Source organism: Carassius carassius, chromosome 9 (genome assembly GCF_963082965.1).
Source record: "Carassius carassius chromosome 9, fCarCar2.1, whole genome shotgun sequence".
Classification (NCBI taxonomy): Eukaryota; Metazoa; Chordata; class Actinopteri; order Cypriniformes; family Cyprinidae; genus Carassius; species Carassius carassius.
Window position 1 is genome coordinate 20,444,511 of NC_081763.1, and position 21,642 is coordinate 20,466,152.

A 21,642-nucleotide genomic window follows, 5' to 3' on the forward strand; every position below is an offset into this window, starting at 1 on the left:
TGCAGACATGAAGAAAAGACATAATGAGGAGCCATATATCAGGGACATTTTGTTTTAAAGCTCATATGCACTCCGCAGCAGTCAGCAGCATTTACACTACAGGGTATTTTATAAGCTGATACAGACACTCTTGTATAGAATGTGCTTCTACACAGCTGGAAAATAGACATAATAAACAGGCGACTCTTCTCCACCCTGGAGTTAGTTGGAACATTTTTACTTCTCGATTTAAATATCCATTTATTTAAGGCATATTATTGGGCCAAAAATTTTCTCATCTCTCCTCGAATGCATTCATCATGTGAAAGAGCCCCTTTTAAATCATCTACTGACATTATTTAGTGTACAACCATCTTATGACCCCTCTGTGATCAGACTGGGATCACAATACATTACATTATGTCAAAAGCCAAGGCACATTGTGTCTGGAATATGATCGGATCACTGAAACCACATTTATAGGTGATCTGGAACAGATTTTGACCACATTTAAATAAGGGTGCAAATGCATATGTGTTGTCATTCAGCTACGAAAGTAATATTTAAAAAGGTTGCACTGATAAACAGACATGGGGACTTGTGACTTGGTGACTTGGACTCGAGTCGACTCGAGTCGCTATTTTTAAGACTTGTGACTTGACTTGACAAAAAATAAAATACTTGAGACTTGACTCGGACTTGGAAGTTAAAGACTCGGGACTTGACTTGACTTGAGACAGGATGACTTGAATGACTTGAGTGTTGATCACATTATGTTTTCAGTTTGAATATTAGATATATAAATTATTTTTAAAAAATAAAATTGATTACTCAGCTGGTTTGATTGATTACTCAGCTGAGAATCGCGTTGTCATGTCATGACATCATCAGTCATGCCCTCTCTACCTTACGCAGACCACGCCCACTTAGATCAGATATCACATCAACATCTCAGCTTGAGGGGTACTGAGGGTCATCGCTTTTGTCGTCAATAATTCGCGCCTAAAAACGCGTGGAAATCGCTAGTCGCGCCGCTTTCTCATTGTTTCCCAAGCGCTCGGGCAGTTGCGCCCCTGAGGCGTCGAGCGTGTCGCACCGCGTGCGCGTATATACTTGGAGAGAATGAGACGGCAGTCACAATAGCTACTAAATATTTATACACCATACACACCATACGAAAGGGATAATTTATTGTATTCAACGGTTTTATTTTATATTCTTAATTCTATATAATTACTATTATTAATATTAGAAATATTATCTGCTGCTGCTATTTTTATTGTATTTTATTGTAATCATATTTTATTCTGTATCTAAATGCTAAATTTGGCAATACTGTAACTCAAATGTCATGCCAATAAAGCAACTTGAACTTGAACTTGAGAGAGAGAGAGAGAGAGAGAGAGAGAGAGAGAGGAGAAATGTAAGAAAGTTTAATGTTGTATGTAAACTGTGTTTGAGGGGAAGTTGTGGCCTAATGGTTAGAGAGTCGGACTTGCAATCGAAAGGTTGTGAGTTCGAGTCTCGGGCCGGCAGGAATTGTGGGTGGGGGGAGTGCATGTACAGTTCTCTCTCCACCTTCAATACCACGACTTAGGTGCCCTTGAGCAAGGCATCGAACCCCCAACTGCTCCCCGGGTGCCGCAGCATAAATGGCTGCCCACTGCTCTGGGTGTGTGTTCACAGTGTGTGTGTGTGTTCACTGCTCTGTGTGTGTGCACTTCGGATGGGTTAAATGCAGAGCACGAATTCTGAGTATGGGTCACCATACTTGGCCGAATGTCATGTCATGTCACGTCACGTCGTTTGAGAGAGAGAGAGAGAGAGAGAGAGAGAGAGAGGAGGGGGGGAGGGTGTTCAGAGAGGAGTCTGTTGGATGTTTAGCTGTTATTTGTTTTATGGACTCAATGTTGAAAATGTAAAACATTTCTGTTGGCAGAATTGAAAAATAAATAATTTTATGAAGTTACAATTTTGTTTGATTCCATGATGTATTTTACTGAACATGAGTATTTACAATGCAAATCCAAATTATTTTAATTTACTGTTACTTATATCTTGTCTTTAACTTTATTAAGATCAGATTCTGCAGGTAAAATTACAATAATAAGGTGACTTGACTTGGACTTGACTTGACTTACTACAGGACTTGACTTGACTTGACATAACTTGTGACTTGACTTGACTTGCCCAAGAAAAAAATACTTGGGACTTACTTGAGACTTGAAGGTTAAGACTTGAGACTTACTTGAGACTTGCACATGTGTGACTTGGTCCCATCTCTGCTGATAAATAAATCATGTCACCCTGACAGACTGAGAAATGTGAGAAATTGCTTGGAATCTCATTTCTTTTCTTTTCTGAGGGGTTGAAATGAAAGGAAATTAGGGATGGGCGTTTTCCGCAAATATCACATTCAAATATTTGAGCTCACAAAAAACGGATATTCGAATATTCGTTTATTTAAATTAAGTTTAATGAGACAGACGTTATTTTTCAGCAATATTTGTTTTTGTCATTTTGAACAAGCTTACACACAATAAGCTTTAACATCACACATCGTGTTTTGTAGCTGAAAACCTTTAACAATGCGTGCAAACAAACAAAAGTACAGATTAAAAGCAAAAAATGAATAAATAAATAAATAAAGTTAACGAAGAAAAAAGAAAAAGGTTTTCCGCAAATATCACATTCAAATATTTGAGCTCACAAAAAACGGATATTCGAATATTCGTTTATTTAAATTAAGTTTAATGAGACAGACGTTATTTTTCAGCAATATTTGTTTTTGTCATTTTGAACAAGCTTACACACAATAAGCTTTAACATCACACATCGTGTTTTGTAGCTGAAAACCTTTAACAATGCGTGCAAACAAACAAAAGTACAGATTAAAAGCAAAAAATGAATAAATAAATAAATAAAGTTAACGAAGAAAAAAGAAAAAGTTAAAGAGAAAACGTAAAGCAGCCTGCAGCAATTAGGCCATTGTAGAACGGAGCCTACACTTAACTTTTAAACTTTTAAACTGTCAGCAAATCTTTTTTGCTTTTTTTTCTATTGTTTTACATGTTCTTTTTAAGAAATACAGGCATGTAAATATGATCGGAGGAAAGTCGGCTCCTTAGTCTGTTAACAATAAGGCCAGCCGCGGAGAAAACACACTCTGACGGGCACAGACGTTGGCGGGACTCACTTCTCTTATGTTTTCATCGAGTAACCTGAGATGTTTGTGCCGAGGGTCTAGGGCAGACGCGAGAAGAGGAGTTTTCACTGCATTCTCCAAGTTAGCGGTGTTTCGTTGCTTGAGAGATGCCGCAACAATGTTCTTGAATTCGGTCACTTTCTGTGATTCTCCACGGCATAGTTGAAGTAGGAAGACCGCAGTTCTTAGGGGCCGTTCACATATTGCGTCTCAAGTTCGTTATTTCCAATGTAGGCGCGCGGTATGCGCGCTCATAATGGAAGCGACGCGGTCGCAATGCGCACGCGGTGCGACGCGCCCGTTTTTTCCAAGCGCGTCCGCACCGCATCGAGTTAAAAACATCTCAACTTCTCAGAGAGCCGCAAGCAAACCGCGGGTCATGTGACAAGAACTAACCAATCAGCTTCATCCTTTCCCTTAACAACGTTGAAAGCTCAGCCAAGATGAAGGAACAGCTGATTATATCTGTATATGGATTGCCATTTTGAAATAAATTTAGTAGCAGAGCTACTGAAAGCCATTTTTTGTGCTGCAAATCCATTTATCCTTTGCTGAAATTTCGGCATCTTCATGGACAGAGCGCGTCATTGTTGCTTAGCAATGACAGACGCCTCAGGAGCGCTTCTGCCTGAGCGCTTTGGAAAGAAGGAGAAAGCAGCGCGCCTAGCGTTTTCCATGCGTTTTTAGGCGCGATATGTGAACGGCCCCTTATTCATTCATTAATTATTTTTTGCTTGCATACATCTTCAAATATGCCGTGGAGAATCACAGAAAGTGACCAAATTCGGTTTAATTGAGAACTTTTTTTTTGTTGCGAAATTCAAATATCATTTTTATTTATCGAATAATTAGAGCAGAACGAATATTCGAAAGTTCGACTATCCGTGCACTCCCCTAAAGGAAATGCGAGACATGGCAATGAGTATCTTGAATGCATTCTTTCAATGTTTTTAAAGTACCTTAAATTACAGAAATGCATCAGTTAACACAGCCCGCATACTAGTGCTTGCAACGACGCGTCACAAGTGTTTACATTTCGCGTAATGGCGACTTCTGCTCCTGGGAATGGAGAAAGTTGCATTCTATCACAAAAACAGAGACCACTGTTATCAAAAGTATGGGAATACTTTAAACAGAGGCCAAATAAAATGGTCCTTTGTTCCATTTGCAAAACCGATATGGTACACGACGGCAGCACAACTGCGATGCACGAGCACATTCTGGTGCTCTCCGGTGTTACGGTTTAACTGGTTACCGTGTTATCCTGGTTCAGTTCTCCGCTGCAGAGGTGAGGGAACGAGCACAGCAGATTCGGCTATTCTAAAAGCACAAACTGATGTGATATTATTAAGTGTCTAATAAACGCAGACTTGCTCATTGCATGATTCTGATATTCTTGTAAAGATTAAAAGTTATTGGTATGATTACCCGTAGCGGTTGAAGTAAGTAGGATAAACAAAAAAAAACAAAAAAAGTAAGTGTGTTGGTGCGGGTTTCGAACATGAGTTAAAAGACGGCGCGCCGCGAGACAACAGTCACGAACCACCGAGCTACTGATCTACACCGAATTAGCTCCAGATCTCTGGATTCAAGACAGGACTCTCGGCGGCACATCGTGCAGCTGTTTAATCAAGGAAATGTGATCGTGTTAACTTGTAACCTGTGTTTACCTATTATGAAAATAAACCATAGCAGAACCCTGCCTACATTTTATGCATATACATAGAGACTGCAAGAATTAATTGGGTGCGTCTGATTAGAAAGACACCAGGATAGGTTTGGGAAGCACTGAACTAGAGAATACCTCACATCTAAAACAGAAACTTCCACCAACCTTCATAATAAAAGTGGAGGGACAACTTCCTTTGTATGAGAAACACCCATACTCAGTGATGAGACACTCATGTAGTGATCAAAACACTGTAGTAGCAGGGAAAATTCAGGCTAAACAACTCAAGATGTTTGTTCAACTTTCTTTTTTTAAGGCAGAAGATGCCATCTTCAATAGAATTCAGTGGAGCCCCAGAGTGCAGTGGGCCCCATCTCAAAGCCTGAGGCCCCATAGTGAGCCCCATAGATCAGCAGGTCCTTTCAGCAGACAAAGCAGTTAAAAATTCTTCAAGTCCGTAACCTGATCCACTGGCAGCTCTGAGGTCTTGGCTACAGCTATTCAGAAAGCCTGTGGGCTTCTCTCCACCCTGACAGGGCGTCAAGCCAACAAAGCCCCAGCCACTGGATTCCTAGCTTCACAAAAGACCCGCTCTTCCCCAGAGACTCTCCAATGTTACATTACATTACAGGTACAGCAGGGCAACTGATACCTTTAGAATATGTGTTCACAATTGACAGGATGACAAGACTGAACCACTGAGTAGTAAGACATGTCTCCCCTTGACTGTGTTGAGGTGATGAGAGAGGAGGGCATCCATCTCATGACACAGAGAACAGACAACCTACTATAAGTTATTTGGAAGAATGAGTGTCATTTGATGATAATGATGCACAAACATTAAATTAGGTTTGGTAACTAGTAAATGTCAGATATAAAAATGTTATACAGTTTATTTTTCTACAAATAAATGTCTAAATAAAACAAATAAAATAAATAGAAAAAAAAAATTGTTTCCAATGATTCTCAAACAATTCATTTGAAGCAGGTTTAAGATTCAGTCTCTCTAAACCCCTCCTTTCAGTGAGCCTACTCTGCTCTGATTGGTCAGATGGCCCAGTCTGTTGTGATTCGTCTACCGGGTACAGCGCATTTTGGAAACGAAATGCCCATTGCCATAATTCTGTATTTTGAATGCTCAAAAGAAAATATTAATTATATATTATTAATTATCATACATACAGTCTGTGGAGCCAGCTGGTCCAAATAATGGTAATGGGCCTACTATTGGGGTTGTACTGCTGTGAATTTTAACCACTGATTCTTTGCAGCCTTATCTTTCGGAAGTGAAGATAACACAAATGGACTTTTACAGCGTCTTCTTGACATGATGTTAATCACACGAACAAGCTACAGTGTTCACGGCCGACCAAAGTAGAACATAGATGAGCATTATGCAGAAGTGTTACCCTGTGACAAGTGGGCTTCCAGTGACTCCTCCTGTGTTCAGACAGCTGATCTAGCTCTTTCTGCTCTGATCAAGTATTCTGAGAACAGATGGCAAGCATGTGGCAACAACACTTTTTATATGAAGAAGGCTGTATGAATAGAGAGTCATATTTTCCTACCACACTGTTTATAACACAGCCGGTGAGGAGACACATCTATAGGGCCCTATGAAATCCCTTTTATTTTTTCCCAAATTCAGTTTTATAATTTCTTTTTCCAAATTCCATTTTATTTTTTCAGGATTCTATTTTTTCCCCCTTTTTAATTTTTGAAGACAAATAAAAATGTATTAATCAAAAAGCATGTCTAATTAATTGAAATCATAAAACTTTCACTATTTATTAAAAGTTTAACTAAATTGACATTTTAAGGCCCTATGAAATGTTTTATTTTTTTCTCAAATTCAGTTTTGTTTTTTCAAAATTCTGTTTTCAATTCTGTTTTTCTGAATTACAATTATATGTTTTCATTACATTTTAATCATCAAGAACATCTTTAATTCATTGATTTTATAAAAAAAATTATTTTACTTATTTTTGTTTAGAAATAGTGTTATGTAGGCTATTTTTATTTTTCTGCGAAAAAATTCTGGTAAATAATTTTTCTTGTAAATAGTCATAATTATATATTATTCAAATAATGTTTTAATAATAATTGTATTATTATTATTATTAGTAGTAGTAGTACTACTATCACTAGATTATGTAATATATTTATACAGTTTCTTCAGGCTAAAACAAACTTTTATTTTGATGGGTTGCTGTGAAGACCCTTTGTTTGTATATAATGACAATAGTTTTTCCTTGAATGAACCGGTAAAATGCTCCTGAAGTGACTCTCAGAGCAGTTTTAGTGATTATGTTTATTCATGTACTCATACTGAGGCAGCAGTGGCTGAAAACACAGTAATGTGTAGTAAACGAAAACGTGTTTGCGCGATTCATTTACAAAGATACACGCAGAACAGGCAAGATTCATATTCAAATCATATTTATGTAGCTTAATATTCACAGACACTAGTCCATAGCGCGTTTACTGACCTACTTTTGATTTATCCAAAATTTGGCCAATTCCTTGACATTCCATTATACAGTAAATTCAATTTTTATGATTATTCTGCGAATCCATCCGCGTTTTCCGTATCAAGGGAAATCATAAGTCCATCCTCTATTGACCAACCGACCACTTCCTCAGTTCATTTAAAAACATTTGCATCCCCTCCTCCATTCAGCCAGGTCAAGGCAGGAATCACCTTTACATTCCACTTTTTGGCATCCACCCCAACATCCTCCTCCTGGCTAAATAATGCAGCAATGCAGAGAATGAAAGAGCACTTTGGGGATGGACTTTACAATGAAAGGGTCACCTCTAGCCTAATATTTACTATTGTCAGCAGAGGATAAACTGAGGTAAAGCAGTGTCAAATTGGCCCATGCTGAATTTGGCCAAGGCCACTATATTGTCAGTAAGCATAAATGTCCAATACAAAAAAACTCCCTCAATGGGAACAGAAGACAAACAGTTACAGTACCAGAGCAGTATTTAGGACTCCTGGCACAAAGGAATTTATCTAATACACACCCACAAAAAGAAAGCTGTTTCTGGCAGATGCAGGCAGTGTGTTGGAGCCCAGTCTGAAACGTTCTCACATATTTACACCACAGAAAAGTTCCGGGCCAGAGAAATTGGCTCCACAGAGGCTTCTAAAACCTCAAACCAAGAACCACAAACATCAAAAAAACACATCCTGTCCTTACATTTGTCATAATACATATATGGTTTTTAAAATTTGCATATTGACAAATTTCACGTTAGTACAGACTTCTATACATTTTGTTTTACACTACCAATCAAAAGTTAGGGTTGTGCTGGTTAAAAATAATAATAATAAAAACAAAAATGATTTGACCAAAAATCTAGTAAAGACAGTAATATTGTGAAATTGAAAAGGAATAAAATAATAAAAGGAATAAATAATTTAAAATATAATTAAATACTCATTCTATTTGAATAGATTTTAAACGGTAAGTTCTGTAATGGCAAAGACACATTTCCAGCAACATTACTTCAGTCTTCAGTGTCACATGATTCTTCAGAAATCATTCTAATGTGCTGATTTGCTGCTGCTGCTCACTATTTTAGTGAAAATGGCAACACATTTAATTTCAAGATTTTTTGGTGATTGGAAAGTAAAAGAACAGTATTTATTCGAAAAATAAATATAAAAAAATTGTTTGATCAATTTAATGCATCATTGCTGAACAAAGCAAAACTATACAAAAAACCAGATTGCAACTGCATAAAGATTCTGAATCAAATTAACTGTTACACGTTTAAATATTTTGAGATATTTTATTTGGTTCAGAGTGCAGATGGGATCTTCTAGAATGAAGTAGCATTCGCTCACCACCCTAAGGGTGATTTGGAGGAGATCCTATTTGGCTCACAGTAATGTCTGGGATCTCAATACCCTCAATCAAGGAGAGTGCTTCACAACAGCTGGAGGTCTCTAGAAAGCCCACCTGTACTGACGAAGGAATCTACAAAAACAAAGCCTGATCAAGGTTCACTGAACAACACACCTAAGTCAATTTAAAACCTTTTTTCCCTACGTTTTTTTTTTTTTTTTTTTTTTTTTTTTTTTTTTTACTTCTCTACAGAAATAACTTATGGCATTTTATTAAGGACTTCTTGGCAAAGTACTATAATTTCTTCAGAACTATTTTGTATAAATGTTTGCTTGTGACACATTTTTGTGCCCATCTGTTCTTGGATCAGCTTCAGCATCTAATGGAATAAATGCATCAGCCATCACGGTGAAACATATTGAAAGCGTATAAACTCCTGACAACAGGCAGAGTCACAACAGAGGAAAAAACCTGACCTGCGAATCTATGATTTCCCTTTTTCCAGGACCATGTGCAAGTTTTTCTAGAGATTTTGTGCAACTCAGAAAAAGTAAACTGGCCCCACATCCTGTCATAGAGAATGGAAATCCATGCCTGTAAAAGGAGCTGTGAACACAGGTGCTTGTGCACAATCAGAGTGAGCCCATAAATCTCCAGTACTATTAGCCTGAGCGGTACAAACTTGCCAAATTAGCAAAACAGCTGGAAGATATTAAAAATTCCATTATCAAAGTGCAAAAATCCCACTTAATTAAGGCGAAGATGGAATATTAGAGCCTGCTTGTGTAGAATATGTCCCAGCACAATTTTTTGGACAAACTAAATTTCAGTGCCTGGTTGTAACAAATCCCTCAAGTCAAACTCTGCTAACTGTTGCTAATTGTCCCCTAAATTCTTAATTATTATATTAAGGGTTTTATCACTATGGGTTTTCTTAACTTATAGGCTCTGTACAAAGAGCTGCAGTTAAAGAAACTTATTACGGTACTCAAAAATATACATTTTGTCATCATTAACTCACGTTCATGTAAATCCAAACTGTGAACTGCTAGGACAGACACAGTGTGGACTGACAGGTTAGGGGGGTCCTCACCGCTTACAGACTCCATGCCTGGGGAGACTGAACACTGAACACAGACTGAACACTGACACTTTCTCTGGCAGAGAAAGGCAGCTTAAGGGTTGATGATTAGCTGTTTCCTGGATTAGAGAACGTTGGAATCCCAAGACTTGTTTTCAACCAATGTGGGATCCATAGAAACAACAAAATTTTACATTTTTGACATAATGAGAACCAAATCATGGATCCTGCCATAACTAACAACACAAGCAGCTATTATCATCAACAGTGAAAACCCAACTAGGGTTTACATTATATGTTATTTTTCAAATTAGCCTTTTGATTTGTTAAAAAACAATCCAACAAGACCCCAAGATATACACAGTCTCAATGGACAAAAAAAAAAACTTTCCATCAGAAACTCAAGCGCTGGACAGTATTAGTTGCTCTATGTTTTCAATTACAGGCAAAAAACATCTTTCTTTCAATGCGGTAAAGTCTCCAAGCATTCAATAGCTTTGTAAATAGATGCCAGTAAAAAGAGAAGATAGGAAGTCAGACTGAACGACTGATTTATTCCTCCCAGCCTGAGGTAAAGGTTGCAAATCACGGACTGTGTCCATGGTGGGACACTTATAAAGTGGCCCCAGAGGACTTGCAAGAGCTTACGGAGGAAGAAACAGTCTCATGCCAGACTAAGTGGAGACCACGGTGCTCAGATCAAGCTGTGAGAGCACATTTCATGAAACTTCCTGTTTGGGCCATCTGTAAAGAAAGGAATCTTTACAAGCATAAGTGTCCTTCTAACTAGCAAGACTAACAGTTTATATTTAGTCAAAGAGGTTTAAGACAGTAAGTCTGTTAGTAGGGATGCACCATTATTAAAATTCTGTTCAATAGTGATCATTATTTTCATGTAAAAGGCACAACATGTAATTTTTCACCGCTAGAGGGCACGTATTCAAAATAAACAAAGACCAGGTAGCTTGGTTTGATGACACCGTGGAGTCATCCCCACAGCCGATGCAATCCGATGGAACTCGGTCAGAAATCATGTTTATGGATGAGCTAATGATTTATTAATCTAGTAGATTGAAGCAGGGTAAGGCTGAAAGCCGTTGACGCGAAATGAGGCCACTGAACGAACGTGAACCACGGCTGGATAGCAAGAGCTTTTATCATGCCACAGTCAACCACTTCTGCTTCTTCCAGTCGTGCCTGTGTGGGGGGAAAATGCAGCACTGTTTTATCATACTAGATACAAGATAAAAAAGTTCTAGATAAAAGTTCTGTTATATTGCTACTATTAAAACGCACAACCTTTCAGAGCGTCTTCGGTGTTTCCATATGTTTTCGAGGGGGTTATGACGTCATTGGCAGGGGACAATGACACTATGGACACGGGCCATGTCACTAGTTAAAATTTCTTATTTATCTGGATTTAAACATTCTTCGAAACATTTGGAAGTACACAAGTAAGCAAACTATATAACACTGTTCTAGTGGTTACATATTGTGCCTTTAATAGCGAATATAAAAAAAATTTGACTATTTATAATACTTAAAAATAAAATACTTTTATTCTCAGGAATGCATTAAATAGATAAAAAGTGACAGTAAAAGACGGTTACAAAAGATTAAAAAAAAGTTATTTTAAATTGTAATAATTTAAATATATATATTTTACTATATTTTAAGTAAATGCATTCTTTGTAAACATAAGAAACATATAAAAAACAACTTTTGAACAGTGTTGTATTTCCAATATTGAGCTATACAGATTCATTAAAAAAATATAATATGTTGATAACCAAATTTATACAAATACGTGGTGCATTTCCAGTATTTGTAGCCTTGATTGAAGCCCCCGTATGATTTGTCAGAATCAAGCAGCCGCTTTAACATTATCGCTCCATTCCCTGAGAAGAACCCCAGATGACCAGACAGATGTGAACTCCATCACAAATGCAGGCCTTTAAAACATATAACTTGATAAGACATTTCCTGTGAGCTCTGGAAAAATGGTCACAAACTCTTTCAATATGTCTTTTCTTCTGCTTACATATTCCCCAACATGATTCAGAAAAAAGAAAAGAAAAAGGGAAGATTCGTATATCTTGTCTTCTTGACTATATTTTTGTCTAACAGCATCATGACCACTTCAAAGATTGTTGGGGGAAACCATTACTCAGGGGAGCCATCACTTTTCTAAAACCTTTACTTCTCAAAAGTAAATGATTCCAGAAAAAAACACTAAGTACTGCCTGGAATATGCCTAAGGATATGCAATATACAACAAGATTACAATTACATAAAAGATAATGATTAAGCTCTGAAAAACTATTGAATGCACACAGAGGCAAGATCCAGCCAGTCAGAAAGTTGCAGAACGAGAGAGAGAGAGAGACAAAAGTAGAAAGAATAAGCAAACTGTGGCCTACCGGAGAGAGCAGTTCAATGTTAACTCTACACAAACACAGTTGTTAGACCCATAGTGTTTGTGTAGAAGTGATGACCGTTCGTTCTGCGCTGGGCCAGAGAGGGTGACCTCTGATGCCCAGGGTTGTAAAAGCAAATGGTGTCGTGGCACAATGGAAAAAAATCATGGAAGTGAGGGATATCGTACACCCAAACTGGCAAAGAAGAGCAGAAGTGTGAGTGATAAGGATGGTCTGAAAAGCAATAATGAGCAGGAAACATGCTCATCAACATTTATGTTTAAAAGAAGCTGAAATGAAAATTAAATGCGTGACTTGGCTAACAAGCTCAAAAACTCCTACTGTTGTTATAGGACGCACTGCGTATTTACGTTCCTAACTGCCAAAACATTAAATGCACAAAGAGGAAATGTTCAGCAAGCAAGCTTTTTATCAAAATGAAGTCATCCACAATCCATTCCTCAGGCTAACTAGCTATGAGCCACCTGTGCAGCATAGCTGGAGCAATAGGGCCTTTGGAAATCTGTCCCTGGCATTCTTAACAGATGATCCAACAGTAGTCTTGAGAGGTTAAAGTGTATCTTTGGAACGACAGGAATGACCTTTGAAAGATGGATCATGGATCTGACCTCACGACGACACCCAGAAGAAACACAGCATCTGGGAATCAAGGCAAAGCTGATACAGCACGGTGACATCACTTCTCCACAGTGTGGAAGATGAGTGAAGATCCCGTGAGAGATCAGATGACAATTTTAGGCGCTTTTTTATCAGCCTGCTTTAGTTCTCAGGCAAACATCCGGTTTCAAAAGGGCCTTTTACATTCAGTATTAGTTCTTCAGAAACGGGCTCAAATGGAGATTCCTGCAAGCTATCTGTATTGATAAATTAACACATTCACATAGCTCAGTCATATGATTGTCCAAATACGCTCAGAATATATATATAACACACACACACACACTAGTCCATCATGCATCTAAACATCCAAGTGCTCACTCGGCGTTAAGAGCTGTTAAGATTAAAACTGGGAACTCCACAGTGAGTCAGTGACGAAGGACAGAGCAAGTGCACATATATTTTCTAGTCTATATTTCCATCTTTCTATATTAGATTTCCGGTGTAGACATGGTGTGAGTTTTTTAATGGGTTATGTTATAGCCCTGCTTGTTTTTAATGTTTTTATGAAATATCTGTATTGACTGCATTATCATATCATTGTATTATTTACTGCCATGCGAGCCACAAAAGTAAAGCTTGGCGAGCTGCGCAACAAGTAACATTGCTGTAGGTTGCTTTTTGGCGACTGTGCTTATGCTGCCGCAGTCTTCTTCATTAAGTTGGGCGAAACATCTCTCTCACTCAGCAGCATGTCTCTATGGCAAACGTGCGGGGAGAGAGTTGAGCCCAATCGGTACTACAGAAGCCCTGAGTGGAACGTCGACGGATGTTAAAAAGAAAAGCGATTTTCATTCAAACAAATCGATGTAAACTACAAATTCGAGTTAATCGAATCGATAAAATTTATTTATCGCCGAGCCCTATCAGAAACCATCTTGACTTGAGTTGTTGATCCCTGAAATGGGTCTCATGACCAAATGTGAGCATATACAGTGAAACTGCCTGGCAACACTTTAATGTGAATAGTCCACAAAAGCAAGCTACTGTTGAAAAAAAAAAAAACTAAAAAGAGTTTACTCATGCTTAAATACCCAAAGGTTACATTTAATGTTTAACTCAAAAGCTACTTATAATAATTCCCATTCATAATGATGGTAAACAGTAGGGCTGTGACGGTTGCCGTGACCACCGCGGTGGTCGGTTGCTACCGCGGTTGTCTACTGCCACCGGCGGTAGAGCACGTGACGTCACAAACTCTATAGCAAGCATAATAAAAAGTTTTGTATATAAGTGTAATAACTGTAATAGTTGCAAATTCTAAGTCTAGGGTTATTAACAAATTACCTCAAACACAGCGTTTCCTTTAGATATGCAGATTTGAGCGCAGGAAAATACAGTTTATGCATTCAGCAAATTAATTTAGTGTTGGGCGATGGATCTTGTTGGGAAAGCAAATACCGCATCACCGATCTGAAGTCATCTGCATTCATGTCACCCATCAGCGTTTGCACAAGTTCTCGTGATCGCAAACGCTGGCTGGTCAGGTTTGGTGAGGCTTTCTCCAAACTGGCCAAATACAAACGAGACAGCGATGAATAAACGATGGTAACAAGAAATATGGCAACGATTCCTATTTCAAAGAGAGCGCGTTCAGATGAAGAGTTAGTTATTGAGCTTGCTTGGTGGCGGAAAAGTAAACCGGACGCAACACAACCGCGTTGCGACAGGTTTAGTCTGTCTAGTGTCTATACAGGACATTTGAACTCCGTGTCAGTAGCCTACATCACAGACCGGACGGGGATTTGTCATGTCGTGTTGTGCTGCATCCAGTGTAGCATCACTGATTATAATGAGTATTTTGTCGCGCTGCGTCGCTCGCGTCCGTTAGATAGGGGGTATTTAACTTTCTTATTTAGGCTACTTTCTTGTTTAACTTAATTATTTCTTTGATATTTATTTTAGTGTTTTGCAGGTGGCGTTCACTGACAGAAGTGCTCAAATAAACACTAACTGACTAGTTAAATAGGATGTGTTAGAGGAGTGAGACAGTGCTGGGCTGATTTCTAGACGTGCATACATATAAATATATCCTGTATATAATATATATAAAATATATTACATTACATGCATGCACAGTTTAAGTCAGCTTTAATCACCTTTTTTGGTAATTCCATGAATTAACTGACCACGACACTGCTTGCACATAGTTTATTTCGCAGTTTGATATGAAAGGATACGCACAAAGGAAGCGCGCAGGCTTTGAGCACAGGACCGTCCGCGCTCGCTTAACTTGCACCTGATAATAAAGTGAAGTGGAGCGCGTGTCTGAAATGTCTCCTGTTCAGTCATTCTGCGACTGAATAAATTCACTTCTTGTCTTGAGAAAAAGTGACGGAAGCAGCAGTTGTGAGTGGGTGGCCATCCCCGCCCCTACGTAAAATAATTTGAATACGTTAAACTGGAAAAAAATTATCGCCTTCGTTAACGAGCAAATTTTGACACTAATATATTTATACATATATGTTTTTTTTTTTGTTTTGTTTTTTTCAAACACCGCGCCACCGGCGGTTGTTGGTCCATGACTACCGCGGTGGTAAAAATCAGCCACCGTCACAGCCCTAGTAAACAGGATTCAGTTGTCCACAGGAACAAGGATGACCAACTGAAAGAAAGAATTAAATACAGTGGCGGCATGAATTTCATTTCTTACCATACGTTAAATCTAGACATTCCACAATACTTTGCATTGCAAATCAATACTGGTTATACAGGTGTGATGACAGACAACTACTGTAGCAGTGCCTCATATATATGAAAGCATAGCCTTGATGTGTTAACCTCATGTGCCAGGCAGGTGTCTATGACACTTAACAGCAACGGCAGCCATCATCACAGAAGGGATGAGTATTCAGAGCTACATGGTGACCACACTGGACTAATATCTGTAAATATTAAGCCGGAACAGTCTATTTAAATTAAATTGTGTCTTCATTCATTAAACACAAAAAAATGCTAGCAGACACATACAGGAAAGCATGAATATACTCAACAAAGCCAATTGTGGAAAACATTTCCATACCACAAGCATCCTTCTAAAAGTCCTGTGGAGCTTTCAGTGGAACTGGGCTGAAACCCTCAGAGGTCTGCTGCTTTGGGTTTGGGAGAGTACGAGTATGTTGGCTGTATAAATAGAGAAAGGGCAGCGAGGAGTTTGAAATGACTCATCAAAATGAGGAGATTCTCCCACAGGAGGAAGGAAATGTGCTGTAGGAAACAGTGGTTTCACTTGGTGCGCAGTGAATATCCTGGCTTTCAATACATCTAATAGTCTTTGAAATGCTCCAAATTGTCACCTACAATGATACATACAGTGATTGTTATTGGTTATAGGCCTAAACTTTATTTTTAGCTTTATTGACTTAATTTCTTATTAAGCTATGACTATGTTAAACCTTCTATCAATAGAATAAAACATTGACATTGCTGTTACATAGACTGCTCTTCCCATATTTTTATGGGTACAAGGATACACCTCAAAGAATGGTGGCAAGTCTGAGAAAAAGTGTCAGTGATAGCACTTCCTTTAAAGGAGCATTGCGTAGGTTCTGAAATTTCTAACCGTTACTGACACCAGTGGCCGTTAGAGGAACTGCAGCCAGTCTCATGCTCGTTCTCAGTGCGCACGCTCTTTTTTTTTTTTGGAGGGTCCGTGGGTGTCTGAATTGTGCTGGAGGCTGGTCGCTTTCCATCCGCAGAGTCCATTTGAAAACACTATTGCCGCTGCTTACTATAATGGCTGGCGTGCCGTACGGTTGTAAGCCCAAGTAGACGAGAATGCGCATGACGTCACATTTTGTGAATTTTCGCACCAATTCGGGCCCAACTCCTCCACACACAATTGAGCCTACAGGCTGATACAGACAACCGTGGTGGACAGTCGAGGTGTCATTCTTTTTTTTTTACATCATGGTTGGCTCATACATGTACAAATGAAAACTCTATCTTAAAGATTTTTTTTTTTAAGTAAAAACCTCCACATAGCTCCTTTAAGCAAAATAAATATAATTTTTATTCTGGGGTGAAAAAACCTCACCAAAATTTCTACCTACATAACTAAAACTATAGGGAAAATTAGGCTCTAATGGAGGTGAAATTACACAGGGCTAAAGTGTCTGGGTCTCGCTTAGCCCTGTAACCTACACACTTTTAATTACAAGGCCAAGACAGAAGGTGCAGACAAGGAGTAAAGCATGAAAAAGCAGCATGGATCAGGCATACACGCCCCCTCTGCAAACTCACAGATGCTTAAAGAGACCTAATAAATCCTCCCTGCTCAGAACTTTCCAGCTTAAACATCCGTGAAGCTCTAACATGGAAAACAGGCCGAGTCTCAGACGTGAACACGGAAAAATCATACTTATACAGACATGTACTTAAAGATACTCCAACATATACACACACAGAAGGCAGGCCAACTTTCTTTTAAGTATAATTTTCTACAATGTTAGTCAATGTTTCTAAAGGAAAAACAGACAGCTATACACAAACAGAATGGGAGATATCAAGTGAAAGAAAAGGAAAAAGAGAGGACGATAGAGTGAAAGTGTTTTGACCTACCCTCTGCTCGTCCCTGCTCAGCCTTAAACCTCCGGTGTGAGCCTCAGCAGGAGTCTCTGGGCTTCTCTGTGACTCCACCTACACAGTGTCATGTGACACTAACTCACCACACCCCTCTCCAACTCCAGAGACCCCAGTGAAAAGAGATGGCCAGAGGAAAAAGAAAAAGGAAGAAAGCAGGAAGCCTATCTGCCTGACAAAGCGTGCGCACACACACACACACACGCACCCACACACAAAGGTTAGCGGCTGGCTGTCTATCCCTTCCCAGTCCTAAATTGAGAGAAGACGGAGCAAGTTCGGACAGTCCAGCCCAATGATTTATGAGCCCCTCTGAATTAACTGAGCCAAGCTTTTGTTCTTCCAATTGGAAGAATTTGTGGGATCTCTCTCTATTCTGTGAGCAATTTTGAGGAAGATTATATTTATACACACACACCCACCTGTGTATATAAATATATATACATTTATACACACACCTACATGCTGTTTACTTATTAAATGAAATTAAATAAATTCTAAAACTTCATAAATTGAGTATTTCCAGCAATTCATAATTAAACTGATCCTAATATTCTGAACTATTTGAGGCCACTAATCAAATGTCTTTCCTCTAATTTCCTGCATAACATCCCAGCACTGATAATATATCTTTTTTAAATAAATAATTGAATTAATACTGTTAAATAATAAGTAAACATTTTCACTAACAGACCACACTGAATCTTTTTATTTTTGTTTAGTCTTGATCCAACCCCACAAATCAAAGGGAGGTGGAAAACACATGCTTTTCGATCAGTGTCCCTAAATCAAAAGCAGATCTCACATCATTCCTCACTGAGAGTTTAGATGGAAAACAGCACCTTAACCTTTACAGAATCCATCGTCACTACAGGCTTAGATTCCACTCTTAATCAATGAGCCCATCTATATGCTTTTCAGTGAAACATGTATGAAAAATGACTGTGCATTTCTATTTCATGCCTAGTCTCTGCTGCAAGTTGTATACTCAAGGAAAAATGAAAAAAACGAATAACCTTGTTTACTTCATCGAGTCTTGTGGTCACTTCAAATGTGTTCCATGAAACTGAACAGGCAGCATTCATGGCAACTCCTGATGTAGGGCGTCATAAATTGCAGGACGCGGCTTTTGACAAAAAGCCACTTCCCTTCTTTCACCTACCAGAGGGGGGCTCGAGTTTCAACATCAGTTTTTATTAACACGGATCGAAAATAAACCTTTCAAATGTTTGGCAGGGTTCACAACAATTCCAAAAGCCAGCATTCCCATTCTCTGGATGGCAAACCCTTCACTCTTTGCATCTCTGCAGTTTTTCTAGGAGGCCTCCTTTCTGCTTTTCTTCCGAAGTGCTTGTGAAAGCAGCAAACTCCATGTTTAAAAGGAAACTGCATACTGCAAACCTGTGGTTAGAACACCATAGGCATTTGCTTAATTGTTTGAACATTTCCCAACAAAAAGAAACCTACTCTGATTTCAAGTTAAAGATGCCAAAGTTTTCCCAGATGCTAGCAAGATCTCCTCCAACACAAGAAAGCAGGAGATCTTGTGAACATGCAGCCACCTTACAATGATCAAGCTCAACATCTCCAGTGTTTCTGTCAGACAAACAGCATACACTGACTTAATCCAACTACGTCCCCTATTACATTTTCGGAAAGCCCTGCATGCAGATGTCAGAAGGAGAGAAAGAAGTTGGAGTGGAGACATTTGTTCCCTTGCTAGGAGGTCGTACAGCAGATAAACAATGGAGCTGCATCATCTTTGTTCCTCAGTGCTGAGAAAGAAGGGCAGATTTATTATTCTCCTACACTAATGCAAACCATTTGTCTTAAGGCTTCACTTTTACAGTGTTCACAAGTGCACAACTTACATGGCTGTGAAAGTACCTGAGCCCAACTGAGATTGTGTTATGACCAAAATACCTTACAGAGAACAGAGAAGCACCTTTCAATATAAAGTCAACATTATTAACCATTGTCGAACTCTTCTGCAATCAGAACACTGACCCATACTCTAGCAAATTTCACAAGGAGATTTAAAATAATGTTTTCACCATGGCAGTCCTTAGAGCTCCTAAAGTAGTTTAACATCCCGAACGAAGCTTATTAAGGAATCTTTCAGAACATATTTTCACGAAGAATAAGGATAAAACAGAATAAAATTGCAGTGCATTGTATTTTATTATTTACTGGGAAACAGCTTTATAGCTTTTGCTGTGAAATTGTAAACAATCCTTCGAATAAAGTGCCAGTGGCATGAAACCTGAATGGAACTCACAATTTAAAGTAAAATCCATCAGAAGGTTGTCCAGAAAAAAAAAAAATGTCACACACAAAAAACCTGCTGTGTGAAAAAGAGCAGTGAATACTTAGAAAAAAAGTGCATTTCAAATATCTTTAAACATTTACCTCTCTCATTCAGTCATAATTAGGCTGCACGACTGAATTTTGAACTGTTAAACGACAAACTGATCACAGAACATGTTTGTAAAGCTTTAAATGTTAACTGTTAAAAAGCGATGTTATCAGCTTTTACGACTAAACATTTGCAAACAACATTGTACTGGAGAATCTGCACAAATGAAAGTCTTAGGGGCCGTTCACATATCGTGCCTAAAAACGCGTGGAAAACGCTAGGCGCGCCGCTTTCTCCTCCTTTCCAAAGCGCTCGTGCAGAAGCGCCCCTGAGGCGTCTGCCTTTGATAAGCAACCATGACGTGCTCTCTCCTTGAAGACGCGGAAATTTCAGCAAAGGATAAATGGATTTGCAGCTCAAAAATCGCTTGCAGTAGCTCTGCTACTAAATTTATTTCAAAATGGAAATCCATATACAACTATGATCAGCTGTTCCTTTCATCTTGACTGAGCTTTTAACATTGTTACGGGAAAGGATGAAGCTGATTGGTTAGTTCTTGTCACATGACCCGCGATGCGCTTGCAGCATTCTGAAAAGTTGAGATGTTTTTAACTCGATGCGGTGCGGTGTTGGAAATAACGAACTTGAGCGCGCAAAAGACGCGATATGTGAACGTCCCCTTAAACAGTTCAGTAGTGCAGAGTTTACAGGTTACTCTTCTTTTTTGAAGGCTCAAAGTAAAGTACTCCCAGTCTCCCACATCCCGCTAAATGCTGCAGAGACGCTGTTCGGGAAGCACGTGACATAAAACGAGGCCAGCTATTGGCTATTCGCTACTTCTCCTGCTGTACTGGCTGAGTAAAACCTCCGGTGGCTCATTACTGCCACACTTTGGTCACCGCAGATTTGAAATATGCACGAAATGAGCCGCTTACGGCAAATAAAAGTTATTTAGCAACGAATCGATGACTAAATTAGTTGACAACTATTTTAATAATCGATTTTTATCGATTAAATCGATTTGTTGTTTCAGCTCTACATTTGATAACTGGGTCTGCTGGAAGCCGTGCTGAGAAAGCAGTTTATATGCATAACTGTAGGCAAATTAAAGGGCTGCTACAGGATGAGGATAAATTCACTGCATTTTTACCAAATAATTTATTAATTTAATTATTATTTGATAATTTACCAAATGGTTATTGATATTTTTAAAGGGGTAATATGATGCGATTTCAGTTTTTCCTTTCTCTTTGGAGTGTTACGGGCTCTTGGTTCATGAAGACAATCTGTAAAGTTGCAAAGACTAAAGTCTCAGATCCATAGAGATATTCTTTATCAAAGTTAAGACTCTGCCACGTCTGCCTAAAACAGCTTATTCAAACACGCCCCCACATGTCTACATCACTATGTGGGAAGATTTGCATAATGCCGCCCAAAGGTGTGGTTTCAGTAACCACAGTTAGTGTTGAAACAACCATCATGTAGATCATCAGGGAGATGCATTTAGGAATCTTTAAGATTACTTACAACAGAACAGCAACACATTTTATGGACGACCATTTCGTGAACCTAGGAGGAAAGATCATTCTGAATTTGCTACGACAATCTGGCGCTTCTAAATCAGCTACTGTAAGTACGTTTTGTTATTAGTTTAAGTATTTGCTACTGATTGTTCAAATGTGGAGTTTTGTGCGTCGCGTGTAATTATAGCAATTTAGCATTTAAAATGTTTAGTTATTATGGTTGTTCATTTCCATTTATTTTGACAACCAGCCTAGAATTTCAGTATCTTATCAAAGCTATCAGTTTTAAAATTCAA

At 38.7% G+C, this 21,642-nt stretch overlaps 1 protein-coding gene across 5 annotated transcripts in view; it reads right to left on the minus strand.

Annotated features, from left to right (window-relative positions):
* Nucleotides 1-21,642, minus strand: part of LOC132149248 (septin-9-like) — a 98,885-nt gene that overhangs the window by 24,963 nt on the left and 52,280 nt on the right. The window contains exon 1 of one of the 5 annotated variants that reach the window (XM_059558318.1): nucleotides 17,447-17,574. The exons of the other annotated variants lie outside the window; for them this stretch is intronic. The gene's annotated coding sequence lies outside the window, so the exon portion shown is untranslated. Of the gene's footprint in view, nucleotides 1-17,446; nucleotides 17,575-21,642 lie in introns of those variants that run through there. 5 annotated transcript variants of the gene reach the window in all.